The following is a 17,853-nucleotide window of genomic DNA, read 5'->3' on the forward strand; positions in this document are numbered from 1 at the left end:
TGTTGAGCTGTATTAAAATGAATATTATGATAAACATTCATATAGGAAGAGGAGTTAGGGGTACTATTCCCAGACAAAGCGGAAACTTTTTACTAGTGTATTCAGGACAAATTATATTCCAAATAAATAGAGGGCGAGGGAAAAAATTCTTCAGGATACCGATATTTTTACAGTCTTATGGTAGGATGTGTCAGGTACTTTATTTCTTTTAAAAAGCTTAAGCCCAAGTGTTGTTCAATAATTATAATACATTTAATATATGATGCAACATTAATATATTGTTTAGCATTGATGCAACAAAAGACGATAAAAGGGTTATGTAGACTCATCAATCATGGGCCTAAAAAAGATAAAAACTGCAAAATGAAACCCTGTGGGGATTGTCTTTCTTTTTGTTACAAGGTATTTGAGAGAGAGAGAGAGAGAGAGAGTGAGTTTGCATTTCGGCATTTCATGTGTAAATAATTAAATAACAGTTCAATTATTTTATAGAGACATCCAGCAAGGAAAAGAACTATTGTACGATTATGGATTAAATCTTATCCATGGAATTCCAATTTGAATTTAGTAAGTTTTTTTTAAGTTTCACATACACAATTTGGCTATTTCATGTCAACATCTTTCAAAAATATATATTTCTAAAATGAACTTCTTGTATAGAAGGGCAAAAGTTCAGGTAAGTTAAATAACATTTCAAATAATTGGTTTATTTTGGTTGCATAAAAGTCAATTTCAGGTTGTTAATACACATACTTCTTTTTGTTGCCATTCTTGAATTTTATCAAGATGTGTTTTTTTTAATTTTTTTTGGTTACTTTGTGTAGTTGATATTTTACCTTTAAGGTTAGAAAAAATATTGCTAACTTCTTTGTAATGGTGAGTTATCAAAGATTTTTTAGGCAAAATAAATTAACTTGTAATGCTTACATATGTAATGATTTGCTTGTTTTAAAAGTTTTTAGTTGTCTCTCAATTTCTTCAGTCCAGAAAAAGCACATGGCAAAATTCATTGAAAACATCAATTGATACATATATTTGATGGTCAAATTAACTTCTTGAAAAAGAATTAGCTGCTCCCAAAGAAGCAATAAAAATTAAAACATCCATTTAAAGTTTCTTATCTCGCTGGTTTTCTTATACATGTATATAATTTGTTACCATTAAAGGGGAAGGGAACGAAAAAAATGTTGTACAATAAATCAATTAATTATCATCTACTATAATTGTAAATAGTATTTATTTTCATTAAAACCCCCGGAACAATGAATAAATCAAGAAAGTCGATCGCTTAACTTAAATTTCCCGCTGCCATGGGGGCTGCCATTGAACTTTAATCTATGACGTCACACCATCTATTCCGGTTTGTCTTATCAACATAACATCATGATATTCGCTCTAAATGACAAGTTCTGGAAAATTTGAATCAATATTGATTTGAGACCGTTCTTTTACCTTTGCAAACTACAAACCTACGTTAAATGGAGCATGTTCGTTGAAATCTAAAAGCGGAGGTTAGTTTCGGAGAAATCTACGCGTAAATGTGGAAATTGACAACAGATGCCAAGTATCATAGAAAATGTCTGCCGTCGTTATTTCGACATGGTAATTCCGACTTACAATTATAACATTTATTCAGTTAGCGAAGAACTTGACTTGGAATAAAAGATTTAATCGAGGTCGTTTTCAACTTTGAATGATAGCAGATTAACAGTTGTCATTTACTTGTAAAAATGCATATATTTATGCATACATTGATACATGTATTTATTTTTTTAGATTGACGTGTGAACTCAAACATTTTCAATTTTGTTTAGTCGATTATTTGAGTAACAGAAAGGTATACACCAGCGTTAATTATAGTCAGAGCACTGTGTACATTCATTTGTATATGTAAACCAAACCGGAATAGATGGTGTGACGTCAAAATAATTTTTTTTTTTGGTTTTTAATACAAAAGAGTTCTACATCATGTCAGCCTCCAGTAAATACGATTTCTCCAACTTCAAACGTTTATTAAAGCTTTATTACGTTTTTTTTTTTCAAAACTGCATGACCACATGTGATAATTTACACCACTTTATTAAAATAGATAAATTATGTTTTTGACTGTCCTTCCCCTTTAAGCCTTACTGCATTTGTTATAAATATAACACGTTCATTTTGTTTGTCTGTCTATAAACTGGAATGTCCCAAGCAAGATCAATCATATCATAACAAACTCTATGCTTAAGAAAAACTATTTTGGTTTTGATCATTGTAAAGATAAAAAGCCCAGCCATTGGGTTTATTTTTATTAATTATGGTATTTTATTTTATTATATGATATTTATTGTAAGTAGGATAGGATGCAATATTGTAATTTATATTATTGTGTTGATAAACATTGTATCTTACAATACCGTATGAAATGAACATAAATATGATTATCATACATTTTTTTACAGATAATATACGATATTGTGTCAAAACAATATCCATGAATATCCAAGGTCACCTTTACTACTATATTTAAATAATACGCGGCTATGTTAAGGCTGCCCGATTAATTTCACAGCGATATGTAGAAAGTCACTTGTCTGTACTTCATAAGATATGACGTCATAGTTAACTTTGACGTCACGATCTGCATTCCTTTCGATCGTTCTTAGGGAATGTAATGTAACGTAATAAGTGATATTCATTGTGCATAATAAAACCGCTTCATTCCGTTGTAAATACTAGTGATACTAAATTCAATATCACCGATATGGAGTATAAAATAATCAACAGTTTTAAAGCTTCGTAATAGGTAAAAAACTATTCATAAACTAATGGTTTTGAGACTCCCCCTGCTACGTGTAAATTAATGAATGGTGATTTGTATGTGCATATAAAAAACGGCTTTGCACATATGTAAATTTCTTTACCTTCTGGTGTACTCGTTCATCAGCCAGGGAGATGGACACTACTCGTTGCACTCTTGAAAGGGAATTACATCTCCTCTTCATGAGAATGCCATACATCAGTCCTACTTCTTTTACCACATGCATGTAGTGTTCATCATCCTCAGATTTGTTAGTGCTTGTACAAACATTCAGCAAGACCTGGAGAAGCTGCCTCTGCTGAACATACATTTCTTCAATAATTTTTTCCCACTGAAAACTCCTCAAAGCTTCAAAATCAAGTTGACTTAAATAACTGTGTCCTTTGATACACATATATTTGGTATTTTCATGAATTTCTGCTAAGAAGAGTTTCCATAAGCACATTTTAAATGCTTTTACTTCAAGGATTGCCCTACAAATGTCTAATACATTACAACTACAAAAAAGTAGGGTGATGAGGTTAAGAATTTCTTTCCCTTGAAAGTCTGAGTAGATATCTGTTTCTAAGGGTCTTGTCTGGTTTAAAGCACATTTTAAAAGTCTTTGGGGTGTAGCCCCTTCCTCCAACAAATGATCACCATCAGCAATAACTTCAGCTGGTCGGGTAGAAGTAGTTCTAAAACAGTCAAGTTCAAAAGATAATAGGGGCATAACACTCATCTTTAAATGGAAGCAATTTCATTTATTTCTTAAAACTGTAAATTCACCAATAGAGTGTTCACTGCTTAATTCAATATTACATGTACATGTTTTTGTTTATTTTACAGCCAACCTATTAAGGTTATTTAAATGCACTATGTCTTTATACAAGTAATTATCAACCCAACTGAACAACCTAACTTTATACTGTTTGCAACACATACAACATGGAAAAAAAACCTCATAACTGGAAATGAAAGATCAGTTTGACAGTATCGGTCAATTTCCTGCTCTATTGGTTTAGCCAAAATTTCTTTCTCGACTTCAGATATACTGGTATGTAAGGTGTCCGAGGCAATGAATCTCCGGTAAAAACTTTTACAGGAAGCACCTGTCATTATAAATTGCATTCATAAGAATATGTTAATAAAAAAAAACTTTAAGAGAGCAACAGTAGGGAATCAATTTCTGGAACTGCCTCTTATGAATTTCCAGTAGCCCTTTTTCACAATACATTTGTAAATCTTAAGATTTTAACTGTAATAAAGAATCTCTTACAACAAATTGTTATTCATTATCAGGATTTGGTTAATGTTTCTTTAGCTCTTATATTTTGAAACCTTTTAATCATATTTTTAACACAGTACTTTCATATATTTTACAACCTCACCAGTTCGGTTTGTGCCCAAGTCTGCATTCATATCTTGAGCACAGTTTTTCCAATATTCATTGGAAATAGGGTAATCAGGAACTTTTTCCTGCATATAACTGGCCACATAATTTTTCTCTTTATCATTCCATCTGGAAGACTATTTGAAAGAGAACCTAATGGACATTGTGATATTCGTTCTGTGGCTAAGTGAATACTTTAAATCATAATACCACAGTTTATTCTTTTCTTATCTGAAAGTAGCAAGATAGCAGAAAGAAGAACACCTGACTAGAGATTCAAATTGCCCTGATAAGAATCCTAATTGGCTTTGTCCTACTTTCTTTTCTTTCACAAGTGCATGAAATTTATATATATATTGATTCATACATAACTAAGTATATACATGCAGTATTTAAAATTTAAATATATTAATATAGCAAATCATCCTACAATTGGGGCTTTTTTGGAAGCTTGAACGGGGGTCTTTCCAGTAGGTGTCCCTCTACATCTCTTTCTGCTGTTACTTGACGTGTAGGAATGTTCGACATGCATAAACGAGGGCATCTTTTCCTGACATGGATGGAAATGATTGTGTATTTCCTCCTGTGTATTGTAATGAAACAGAAAAACTCTGCTGTATAAATTTGCTGCAGTGCTCAAAGAAACACAAGTGCATGAACTTGCATGTGTTAGTGTTTCTATCAGTATATGAGGTATTTAATATCAAAATATGTTACAACTTGTCCTACCAGTACCACTGGGGCTTTTTTTGATGCTTGGCCGTAGGTCTTCCCCTTGAGTGTCCCTTTGCATCTCTTTCTGCTGTTACATGTACTATTGTATGAATGTTCCATATGCATGAATGAGGGCAACTTTTCCTGACATTGGTGGATATAATTTTCCTCTGTCTAAGATTGAAACACACAACAAACTATACTGAACAGCAATGCACATGGACATCATAACTAACTAATCAGCCATATCGGGGGCTTGACATACACTAAGTAAAGTGGAATACCTCCAGGATTTGAACCTGGACCTCTTCAAATGCCATAATAAACTTCTGAAGCATGAAGTGTGCTAATCAATTACAACAAGGCATTCCACTGAATCTATGCATTGTATGTTGTTTTGTATGTTATTATCAGCCATAATCAGCCAGATCGGAGGCTTGACATACACTAAAGCGGAATACCCCCAGGATTTGAACCTGGACCTCTTCAAATGCCATGATAAACTTCTGAAGCATGAAGTGTGCTAACCAATTACACCAAGGCATTCCATTGAATCTATGCATTGTATGTTGTTTTGTATGTTATCATGACCTGTAAATAACTTTTGAAATGTTTGTCTACCTAAAAAATGAGTAGATATATGAGCAAAAGTGTCGATATGTATCACTGTTTATATTGTGCGATATACAGGGCTCGCTTATTACTCCCGTTCGGACATTCAATCGACGGTTCAGGGCCGTATAAAGCTAAATAAGCGAAGAAAATGTTGTATCAAGTCTAACCATGTTAATGATTCGCATATGAACCAGCAAGAAAAGGCCAAACAGGTCTAACTATAAGTGTGTCTATGTGATTTTACCTTTCTAGTCGCCATGTTGGATTCACCATAGAGCGCAGCCATTGGACGGGGGATTCCAGGCCTTCGTGCTTGCACTCGGAAGGCCTCGGGTACTAGGCTATCTGGCAATATTGCCGCAATCTCATTTGCATACGAAAAACGCTACTGCAGCAACATTGCCGCAATGTATTACCAGAAAGGTGTTGTTGCGGCAACATCTTTCTGGCAATATTGCCGCAATCTCATTTGCATACGAAAAACGCTACTGCAGCAACATTGCCGCAATGTGTTGCCAGAATGTTGCTGCAGTATTGCTGCAATAATGCCAGAATGTGTTGCCAGAAGGTCAATATTTTGGTAAGGGCAACTACCATTGTGAAAAAAAACCTACACAATATATGTCCATTAAAAGTATAAACTAGCTGTTATGAACTGTCTTCAATTTTGCACTTTGAAGCTCTTAGATGGATACCTGAATATCAATACAGTCAAACTAGTATAAAGCAGTCACCTATAACCTAAAGGAGCGATTGAAACTAATATGGCGACCAAATGCTTTTATGAATTCATGTCAGCTTTAAGCTATGCCACTGATCTACCATATTTACTACTTAGAAACAACAGTGAAAAGCAATTAGCTTTCCCTACAACTTTGGTTATATTGAACTTTTCTCACATTTAGATATCAAATATAATTGACACTCCTTCAACATAAGCTAGCTAGGATCAAAACAGTTTAACTTCATCATTCACTGTCAGCCAATTTTTCTTTTCACCAAGATCTGTTATAAATGGCCATATAGATTTAGACAAACAAAAAACATTGTTTAAATTTAACCTAATAGATCAATGGACATACATGATATACAATAGACTTAATGTTCAGAAGAACTAAATAAATATAATGATCTTTCAGATCAGATAATTAACTGAAAAATGTAAAAATTTAAGAGAATCATACTTTCATTTACCTTATGGATCACCCCCTTGATGGAGACCCTTTCGCCCTTGGATTTAGTTTTAATTGTAGCTATGTCCTCGGGTTCTGGCTGAAGAAAATGGACTACAGTTGTGGAATGACTTTTATCATCAAAAGTGTCCATTATCTGGTTCAAAATTTGCCAAATGAAAATGTATATTCAATTCTCACTTCTATACTTGTGTACAGAAATACGTACATGTATTACAAAATCTATTATATGATTATTAGCAAATATAATATCACTTTAATATGTACTTTTGATGGATTAATTACCTTTGAAGAATCTGTCAGGTTCATTTGGCCGTTGTCTCTCAGACTGTATCCGTTTAGAATCACAGACCGCCTCACTGACTCATTCAATTTGGCAATAAACTTCTCCGGAAAGAACAGATCATGCACTTTGTTATAATTGGTGGCTTTGCACAACACAGTAGCAATTCCAAACGACAATCCATTGGAATTCGTCCTTATTTCTGTTGGCTCTAAAACATACACTTTCTGCTGTGCTCCCTGCATTATATTTGAAACATGTTTTTAAATATGATTTTCAATACTGAAGTAAAATTCCTCTCATTGAATCTATAATACATGATTTTAAATAATGACTGTTGGAGGCATATTGACCATACCATCCAAGATATACACCTTAGTCCACTTATATTGAACTAGCTTATTTTGAAATACAAATAAATCCCCAGTTAAATTGTACCATGTCATATTCTTTGCACCAAATTAATGGTTATTTATAATCAAATCGGCTCTTTTGAAGTATCGCTTATATTCAACTCACTGATCGGTCCCCCATACTTGCCAACTCACCCGATTTCGTCGGGTCACACCCGATTTTTCAACCCTTCACCCAATTATCTTTTATGACCCGGCGGGTCATGCTTTTCACCCGATTTTTGTTGAACAACCCGAAAATCTCCCGATTTCCGGGTTTGGTTCGTAAATTACGTTGCGCGTTTGACTTCCAGTTAGGAACCCAAGCTGAGCTTTATGTACATGTAAACAATGCCGATGGCTGTAACAGACACATTAAGTGTAATTATTATCGTGAGTTGTTTTGACTAAGCGAAGGTTTAAATCACTAAGTGTGATGGCTTCCAATAAGAAAAGGTCTTCATCGGGGCCAGCGGAATCAAAACCAACAAAAAGAAAACGATATTTTTGTACCTATCAACATATCTGGGAAAATGAATTCCGTTAGGTAAAACAAAGTAATCGAGTACAAAACGAGGCTTTTGTGTTCTATGTAACGCACATTTGAATATTGGATTTTGAAGTCACTTACAACTTTCATGCCATCATTTACAGAGTTCAAAAGCAAGGTTATTGTAGCAGACACTCTTTTTGCATTTTTTTTGCGGAACACAATCTACCTTTTTCTGTGTCAGATCACTTTTCAAAATTCAAAATCAGCAACTGTTAGTTAAAAGCTTCTTTGCAATAAAGTATTACACATAAGTTTTAACACATATTTCTATTGTATGTACCTATGAAACGCATGGTAAATATGACGTGAATGTCGTTAGGCGCGATGACCAGATTTTTTACTTTCCAAATCTGGTCATGACCAGAATTTCACATGTTGGAGGTTGGCAAGTATGGTCCCCGAGGTGATAATGAATTGTTTTCATAGTGGTTATATATAACTCCCTGACAGCCGTCGTCACGATTCATGACTAAGTTAATTATGCGAGACTGACCGGTTGATAAAAACAAAGGTGTAATTTGATATGTGTTCACCTTATGTCTTCTTATACTTCTTTTAAAAAAAAAAAAATTATTGACCGTTATGGCTAGGCATATTAATATGGAAAATCCATAGAAAAAGACCAGTATATTTGAACACTAAATTAGGAACTAGTAAGGGTATAATATTGATAAAAGGCCAAAACCTGAAAAAGAAATTATAGCTAAGGATTTTGACATTAACCCGAGTACACTTAATAAATCTTGATAAAGAAGCAGAGTTAAGCAATAATTAATTAAAGCATTTGAGTCTAATGATTTCTCATTAAAAAATACAATTGGGCATTTTGATGATTGTAACAAAATAAAACTTACAAAACTGAATGATATTTAAATTAAACTTTTAAGGACTAATATTCCATGTACCGTAATATCTTCACTGTAATAGATAAACATGTAATGACCAAATAATTTGTTCGGGTTTGTTTTTCTTTATTTTAAATCGGGATTAAACATTTCAAAATGGTGATTTCACATCTGTCAATTTCATTTATAATGAATTACGAATACATATATATTGAAATAATTATTGGTTCCCTAAATTTCAATAAACCCAGTCTACAATTAAACGCAATACAATTTTGTATCAACTGAAGCAGTAATTAAATAACTGTCACATTATCAGCAAATTTTTAATGTTTAGCTGTAAAAACATTTAAATGTGATATTTCAACAAGAGGCCCATGGGCCACATCGCTCACCTGAGGAACAATAGGTATGATAAAATCAGCTTAATGGAGTCTTAATACAAACTATCTGGACAATTTGCAATTATAATAGACATGTAGATCCTGTTCAAATAAAATCCATTTTCCCCCCTGGATATTCTTATTTTTATAATCATTAATCCTTTTTTCTAACAGGCTGATTTTAGAGTGATATCACATTATGAGTATTGCACTGTTCTCAAAAAGATCTTTAATAATTGTTTATATATGGGATATAAAGCTACATCAAACTCTGAACTTCTTGTAAGGCTAAGAAATTGTCCTGGAGCCAAAGTCTTAACAATTATAAAGAATCATGTGGCTGATTTGTTTCTGAGAAGAAGACTTTTAAAGATTTACTCTATATATTCCTATGTAAAACTTCGACCCCCAGGTTTTTTTTAGGCGTCGTAGGGGGCCTGTATCCGGCCCCTTTCCCAACGGTAAAAAGTATGTGTTTTTCCAAATTTCATCACAGAAAATTCCCAAAATTTAAAAACAAATATCGTTTAAGAAAAAAAAAAACGTGTCCCGAAGTTCGTGAAACGTAAATCGGTATCTTGGTTTTAAATATATCTAAACCGCATGCTCCAAATGAGGGCGGCCATATTGTGACTGCCAACCATGTCACACAATTCAAAGTATTACAGAAAAAAATTAAACTGGATCGATGATGCAAAACTGGTTGAACCTATTTACACATACTTTTCTAACAATATGGTTATGTCTTATTTGAAATATTTAGAGAAATGTGTCACCGAGGGGAAAGGGCACTATAAAATAAGGGGAATTAACTTGTATAGGCCCAACCCAAGAGACAGGGGGTCAGCCTAGTCAATAGGCTTAAATTGACCTCTAAGTCGAATAACTTGAAGGCAGGTTTCACAATTTATTGATCAAGTGATTTTAATTACTTATAAAATATTAACAATAATCAAATAAAAAAAAGTCAAAATAGAACAGGATAAAAATTATTTTTTAAAAGGCCAAATGGGTCAGAATGAAATTTAACTCAATGTTGCTTAGTCTTACTGACAGACTGCTGGACAGTCAACTTATAAGATAGTCAGTATGAAGACATAAGCAACATGAGGTATTGGCCAAAACTGTCTGACTGAATTGAATAAATTTCTAACTGTATTTATAATCTAAAAGATAATTAATAAAAGTGATGTACATTACTTGTGATAATTACTCAAAAAGCTTAGAACAACTCAGAACAATTATATAGACTAATTGGGGATAATTAGCAGACCAGACTGACCCTAGCTAATTACTTGTCATTTAACATGAGTAAACTCTTAAACATATTCACACAAAATGACACACCAGGACATATGTAAGGTATGATCGACATTTTTCCCAATTTCATCCAAATTTCACTATTTTTTCCAAATGGTTAAAAATGTAAAAGAACTTTGAGGAACAAGGGTTTTTGTACAAAAAAAAAACATTTACTAGCAATTATCAGACCCCCAATACAACCAGAGAATTTTTGACACCCCAAATAAAACTCCCAGATTTCAGTTTGCTGCTTTATAAGATGTAACAGCAGTTTAACATAGTTAAAAGTCGTGACCAATAGATGTGACAGACAGACAGAACAGAATAACAACAATTAATATACCCTAACTTTCTTTAGAAAGTGCAGGTATAATTATACACAGGCAAAAGTGGCTCGCATGAATCTCATATGAAATTCGCATGAAGTTCATGCGAATTCTTCGCATGAGAAAGAGACGAAAAGTAACACGCATGAATTTCATGCGAAAACTTCATGCGATTTTGACATAATTTTCATGCGAATATCATATGATAAAAATTTCGCACGATATTCATGCGAAAATGTATATCTTATGTTTCACTGTTGTTTCATGCGAATATCATGCAATTTTCATACAAAATACTATGCAGCTTTTAAATTCAATAATCTTGAAATCTTGATCTCTTTTTATCTAAATTTGAGAATATAATCTTTTATATTTTGAAAAGAAAACTGAAGTCCTAATTAATTTGCTTTATATAGAATTAACATTAACAGAAAACAATGACAATAATCTTCTTAGGAAAATCTTCTTTATTTAGATAAGAACATAATTCATATTTCTCTTTCTTCCACTTCTCGAAAAGGCTTGTTAGTTCATCAATCTACAAGAAAATATACATAATGCAGTGTTCATGAAATTTTCCTATTGCTGAATGGCATACTGGTATCTATTTTGAATGTGAATTATTAATATTGGAAGATAAAAACAAAATTAATTGATATATGACATGCAGTTGGTAACATGATAAATGCTCGTTAAAGCAGATTTGATCAAATACAATAAATTTATGTTTGTCATATCCGAATACTACGATTCTCACTTTATCACTCTGATCCATGTCCTTATGTTATTTTAAGCTCTCAGTTTGTGAGTTTATTACATAAGCCAAATCGCTCACCTGAGCATCAATAGCCATAACTTATCAAATCTACTTTATGCTGCCAAATACAAAACATTTGGACAACTTTGAAGAGTACTGTACATAAGCCTGTTGTCAGAATCTCTTAAATGAGCTTCAATGTGAAACATTGATCCAAATTATCATACAATTCTTAAAAAGTAGAAGTATTACTTACCACTGCATCCATGAATTCTTCCGGAATGTTGTTGGTTGTCATGCTTTTAAAATCTTTTCCAAAGAGTCTTTGCAAATCTGCAAACTTAAGGTTCTCTGCAAATATTATTGTTGTATAATTATTAAATGATTTCATTCCTGTTTGATCTTATAAATATCTAGATATAATTAAGTATATAAGTTATACAGCTATTGTAATCTTGATATTCATTAATAGATTTCTTATTTAATATTTTTCACATCTCCTATACAAATTCTTAACAAAACTACATGTACATGTAAGTTGTTGTGCTTACTCAATTACGAACCTGCTATTCATGGCGGAAAGACACTCTGGAAAAATATGGAAGGATCTTTCCTTCTCTTCTTTTGACTTTTGGAAGAAACAAGCTATGTAATGAACAATTTTCAGGCTTTGGATTGGCTCGAGTAGGCCTATAGAATCTCAGTATATTTAGTACTTTGATTTATCCTCACCTTTTATACAGCCAACAGGCATGTCATCATGTTCACACCTCCATCCAAATAGTACCAACTCCTTATCCGTGTAGGGATGTTTTTGTCATGCTTCAATGAAAAAGATATCAGATATTTTATTGCATAAGCCCATAACATTACGCTAAGGATATCAGCAAAGTTTGCTCAGCTCTGTTCATCATCACAATACACTTCATCTTTATTATGCAGTTATAAATAACTGTAACGAATTCTTTACAATAATTTGCAAAAATTTCGAATGATGGTTTTTATTTATCAAAACGGGAAGCAGAGATCTTCCGATAATACATAAAAATTTCATTTAGGCCTATGTTTCTTACCTCTGTCATTCACTTTGTACTCGAGTCTCGTTCCCGCTGACGTCACATATTGCGTAAATTTTTGGTACTGAGAACCGTCAGGATGGTGTTTGATTTTACATAGAGCAATATACCAAAAATCAGTAGATCAGATCAGATTTTGTAATTTAGATATGATTAGAACAATTGTCATTAATAATTTAAAGCGCTACAGGTTGATGTGCATCTTTTTTGTAAGCCCTTGCAAACATTTTTTTCGTTTCCGAAATCCCGTTCGAGTCATCTCCCGCGATAACTCATATGCAGACAGACTGAATTTTCTCTAGCTGCAAAGTTATGTACATCGGCACTGGCTGATCAGTGATGCAAGCCAGCAGAAACTTTACATCAACATCATCAAGATGTGTCCGATCTAACGTACTATTATATACTCAGCGATTGAAAAGTTCGTGATCCTGGATAGGAGAGGAGCGGATCGATCGATCGTCAACATGCAGGTACCCTAGAACTACGATGTTTCAAGTGTGTGCATATTCTATGTTTACATGTTATATGTTAACTAACGTTTCCAGATACGTGTTTAAACACTAAAAAATCTACTGTTATTATTAAACTTAGATGCAGGTCTTTACATGTAACTATACAATCTACGGGGAAATTCGGGATGACAGAGGGTCTGTCAATTTTCTCCGAAGAGCTTCGGATAAATTTCTATCTATTGTGTATTTCTTAAACAAGAATGAATGAACACAGTGTAACCGTAATGATTACGAAATAAATCTGCAGATATATATTTTAAACATGCGGTTGCAAGCATGCAATCTGATTTCAAGCGCGGATCCAGAAAAAAAAATGCGGACGGGGGGGGGGGGGGGATATTGATTGAGTAACAAGGTTGGGAGGGGGAGTAAGCCATATTTTTATGAATTTTATAATTTAAATTTAAACAGTTTTTTAGGGGGTCTGGATCCCCTTGACCCCTCCTAGATCTGGTCTACATGTATAATTTTTGTGCATATTGTCACGGTGAATCCATTTATAGGTTGAAAATGTTCATAACATTTTTTTATTTTTTTTACAGGGTTGATTTAAGATCCGAAGCAATGTTACACAGACATAAGAATAGGTGAATGCCTCTCCAGTATATGTTGTATATATGATGGCTATAACAATAACATACATGTATATCACTTGGGAAATCATGCACAACAAACTGTCCATATGATGATACCATGTAAGTATTTATTTGGTGAAATATGCCTATGCCTTGCGTTTTGAATATTTCTAAAGTTTGTAATTACATGTATATAAAATCAGACATGGATTAACATATATTTGATAAAAGAGGTTGGACATACCTCTTGATCTCATTTGCTTTTGATCAATAAAACATACTGTAAGTTATTTCAATACAGAGATACATTATGATTGTTTTGTTTTTTTAAATTTTATCTGAGTGTATAAATCTTGTGCTTTTACTCTGTTATACATGTACTCAATACATGTACATTTGTTTGCATGTTTTATTATGAATTATATTTTGTTTTGCATATACACAAGGTTGACAAAGATATTTAAATATGGAGAGGGATAAAGAGACATGCTACAAAAGAAGGAAGATAAAGGCACATGATACAGACACCAGAGTGATTACATCAACATCAGTCCAATAACATAGGTACACACTGAAACTTGAGACCACAAAGGCCTGGATTCTTTTGAAATATACTGTCATCTGTGCAATATCACTTGGAATCATGGAAAACTTGTATCACAGTGTTAACAATTTTCAGTGAATTTTCATTGTCTAGCATAGAAATAATTAATTGTATGTTTGAATATATAGCTGGAAATTTTCCTATATGTAATTCACTTACTGCGTTCAACAGGTTTGGTACACGCAAACTCATAAATTGTATCTCAAAAACATAAGACTTAAAGTATGTATCCTAAATAATGACCAATGCAATCAGCACAGTATTACACATGTAATAAAATCTTAATGTTTACTGACCTTCTAAGAAGAGAGATATAACTCTCAGTTGGTGTGAATGACTATTGTAAAGGCAAAGTTTTACATGTTTATATAAACAAAGACTTTAAAAGTTTTGAAAACATTTATATTTTGATAAAATGTAAACTCTATTCTAATTTTTATTTATACATGTATTAATTCCAACACATGTAGAAATTGTTTAGTTGTCTTAATGTCAAATTTGTTAAACAAAAAAAAAAGACACTAGTATGTCAACATATGAATGAAAGAATGTTTTTAAAGTGTTATAAATTGATTTGTCATAATTAAATTTTTATATGAAAAACATGCAATTTTCATGTGAATTTTGCATGAATTTTATATGAATATGACACAAATATCTAATCGCATGAAAAACATACGAAAAATTATTCGCATGAAAATTGTTCATTTTTCATGCGAATATCATGCGAACATATTTGCATGATATTTGCATGAGAAACTTTTCATCTGATTTTCGCATGATTAGCGCATGATTTTCATGCGAAAAGGAAATCGCATGAAAATTATGCGAGCCACTTTTCCCTGTGTATATGTATACCCATTAATGTCTTTATTATACAGTAAATAACTGGAATATATAATTGGAAAATGGATATTCATTGCATAGTTTGAAAATCATGAAATCAACATGCTTGAACTTGAACCCTCTGATATTGTAAACACATGCAATCAAAATTCTTTTTAATTGTTACATCTATATGTATCGTTAATAAAAAATTTCTAATTATATTGATTTCTCTTTTCATTAGTCTATTTTGATTTTTCTTTTCAATAGTTACTTTGTTAAAGTAAGAAATCATTATTGTCGTTGTAAGAGTTAATTATCATTCTCAGGTCCACAACAATCTCCCCATTTACCATTATAGATTGAAAAAGTTACCGTATACAGCTTAATAAAGCTATTCAGAATAGCTTCATTTAGTTATTGTGTCATACAATTTTCATAAACATGTATTTTCTTCAAAATGTAAACAAATTAAATAACACTTTCGTGCAGAGAGCTCGTTTCAAAATACAGCCGATTTTCCCATTTGGTGACAGCCAATGTTTACGTCAGCCACTCGCTAGACTCAAAACCATACTGCCGTCACAACAACGCATGCGTTAGAAACAGTGCAATAGCACTACAGATAGTACATTGCTGGTCGAAAAAACAATTGTTTTCATGCTTATTTATTGTCATATTAAGCATTATTAATATGCATCTTTGAAATGACTTTATAAAAATGAAGGTTAAACATACACAGACACTCAGAGAGAGAGAGAGAGAGAGAGAGAGAGAGAGAGAGAGAGAGCATGATTCAAACGTGCAACTGCATGTAAAATACATGTAGTGTACCGCAGATCGAAAAACAACTGATTCTTTTATATATACTGATATTTGAAATTATTCTTTTGTTTGGAATGACTTTATTCAAATATATGGAGAGAGAGAGAGACACAGACAGAGAGAGAGAGAGAGAGAACTTAGCTCACAGGCTAAGCGAGATAGGGCCTCATCAGACCCCACCATCACCAACTTTTCTGAAACCAAATGAATATAATACTCAGTTTCAAGTCTGAGTATTGATCTCATATTCATGGTTTTTTTTTTTTAAAGATTTGAGTTGGGGAATAAGTTGACTGCATGGTTTTTAAGATTTTGGTGATGGTAGAGCCAGATTTTCAAAAGAAAAATTCTCCTTATTTTTTGTTCTTTTCATAGCAGACTGAAAAGTTTATGCCTTTATTTATAGTTGCAGCCAATTGAGCCCATTAGAATGCACTAGCTATTCAGCATCGACCCCTGAACCCCATACAGTTAGTAATTAAAGCTTGTAAGGTTTGCTGTACCTTCTTCCCTTATTAAAAGATGTTTACTGAACCCTTCTCCAATCGGATCGTAGTTAAGGCAGAGTTAAGAATTTACCGCTCATAACTTGAATGACAGAAGACAGAAAGAAACTGAATGCATTAATTGATCGATACAATTTAAACTTGTAAAAAAAATCTGTGACCTACAGTGTTCAAGAAATCAATATACAAGCAACATTTGTCAGTAAACACATGTATATATGCATGCATGCATTATATAAATCTATGTGAATGAAAAATAAACAGTCCTTATTATTAAGATAGCGATATTTCTTTGATGCCAACAAAGCAACCCAGCCAGCTCTAATGCTGTCATACTGCGTGGGAGTTTTGGCGGCATGTCTTTGATGCCGGCAAAGCAACGGGTATCTGGATTTAGCCAGCTCCTGACGAAAACAAGACTGTCAACAAGTGGGAAAATCGATGGTATTTTGAAAGGACCTCTATAGTCTGTCCCAAGTTATTGCTTCCATCAATTTTTGATGATTTTTAATGAAAATATATACACATACATGTGAAAGAAATACAATTGAAATCGATGAAAGGGAATATATCCAAGATATCTTCAATGAACAATTATCCCTTTTCACTCAAACAATTTCACAGCAACGAGAACAATTTTCTTACGGATATTTGTAATGGGAAATGTTTACATTTTTTCTCCATTCGGAATACACTCTGAATACATCGCGCAATTTTTTAACATTATCATCCGGGCTTATTAATGGCTAATGCAATGCAAAATCTCCATCGACTTTCAATTTTTGGATGTGTATAATGAAACCTGAAGTGGTAGAGGGGGTAGAGATGGACATTTTTCATATTAGTAGATGAACGTAGTTTGAGCACAAAGGTATTTACTATTATCAAAATATCAAGCAAAAAGTGGTGGAAGCAAAAACTCGGAAAAAAGTATAATAGTTTTTTACTTTCAACTGTTCTGTAAACAATACATGACTATACAGATTACTCATCAGCCATACAAAATCCTGGATGATAACATTCACAAATTATGCGAGGTATTCTGAGTGAGTTTGAAATGGCTAAAAGATGCAAATTAACATCTCCCACTATAAATCTCCGCAAGAAATTTGTGTTCATTCCTGTGAACTTTTATAAGTGCAAATTAAATCATAATGTGTCAATAAAGATATCGTGGATATTTTCCTGTTCATCTGCAATTTCAACTGTATTTCTTTAACAGATATGCATAATTTAATTAAAAATCATCAAAAAGTGATGGATTCAATAACTTGGGACAGACTATAAATGAAGGCGTTTTTTACCCAAACCTCCTGAAACTATTTAAAACATCACAACCTGACCATGATTAGAACAAACTTGACTTTAAAATATCTGAGGATGCTTCGA

The 17,853-nt window shown here is 32.8% G+C and overlaps 4 long non-coding RNA genes across 5 annotated transcripts; 1 reads left to right on the forward strand and 3 right to left on the reverse strand.

Moving 5' to 3' along the window:
• Window positions 1-3,773: 3,773 nt before the first annotated feature.
• LOC136274021 (uncharacterized) lies at window positions 3,774-4,971 on the reverse strand. The gene is made up of 3 exons (XR_010712280.1): window positions 4,905-4,971; window positions 4,174-4,758; window positions 3,774-3,894 (listed from the first exon to the last, which is right to left on the reverse strand). It is a non-coding gene; the product is annotated as an uncharacterized lncRNA (long non-coding RNA).
• A 1,730-nt stretch (window positions 4,972-6,701) lies between these two features.
• LOC117685535 (uncharacterized) lies at window positions 6,702-7,939 on the reverse strand. Its single transcript, XR_010712281.1, has 3 exons — window positions 7,529-7,939; window positions 6,983-7,219; window positions 6,702-6,833 (listed from the first exon to the last, which is right to left on the reverse strand). It is a non-coding gene; the product is annotated as an uncharacterized lncRNA (long non-coding RNA).
• Window positions 7,940-11,257: 3,318 nt separating this feature from the next.
• On the reverse strand, window positions 11,258-12,734 carry LOC117691327 (uncharacterized). 2 transcript variants are annotated; one of them, XR_004603079.2, is made up of 5 exons: window positions 12,612-12,734; window positions 12,271-12,360; window positions 12,102-12,166; window positions 11,795-11,889; window positions 11,258-11,319 (listed from the first exon to the last, which is right to left on the reverse strand). It is a non-coding gene; the product is annotated as an uncharacterized lncRNA (long non-coding RNA). The 2 variants fall into 2 exon arrangements; XR_010711907.1 differs by lacking the exon at window positions 12,102-12,166.
• Window positions 12,735-12,953: 219 nt separating this feature from the next.
• On the forward strand, window positions 12,954-15,158 carry LOC109618631 (uncharacterized). The gene is made up of 3 exons (XR_004603077.2): window positions 12,954-13,087; window positions 13,672-13,824; window positions 14,151-15,158. It is a non-coding gene; the product is annotated as an uncharacterized lncRNA (long non-coding RNA).
• Window positions 15,159-17,853: the final 2,695 nt, after the last annotated feature.

This window comes from Magallana gigas, chromosome 1 (assembly GCF_963853765.1).
Source record: "Magallana gigas chromosome 1, xbMagGiga1.1, whole genome shotgun sequence".
Classification (NCBI taxonomy): Eukaryota; Metazoa; Mollusca; class Bivalvia; order Ostreida; family Ostreidae; genus Magallana; species Magallana gigas.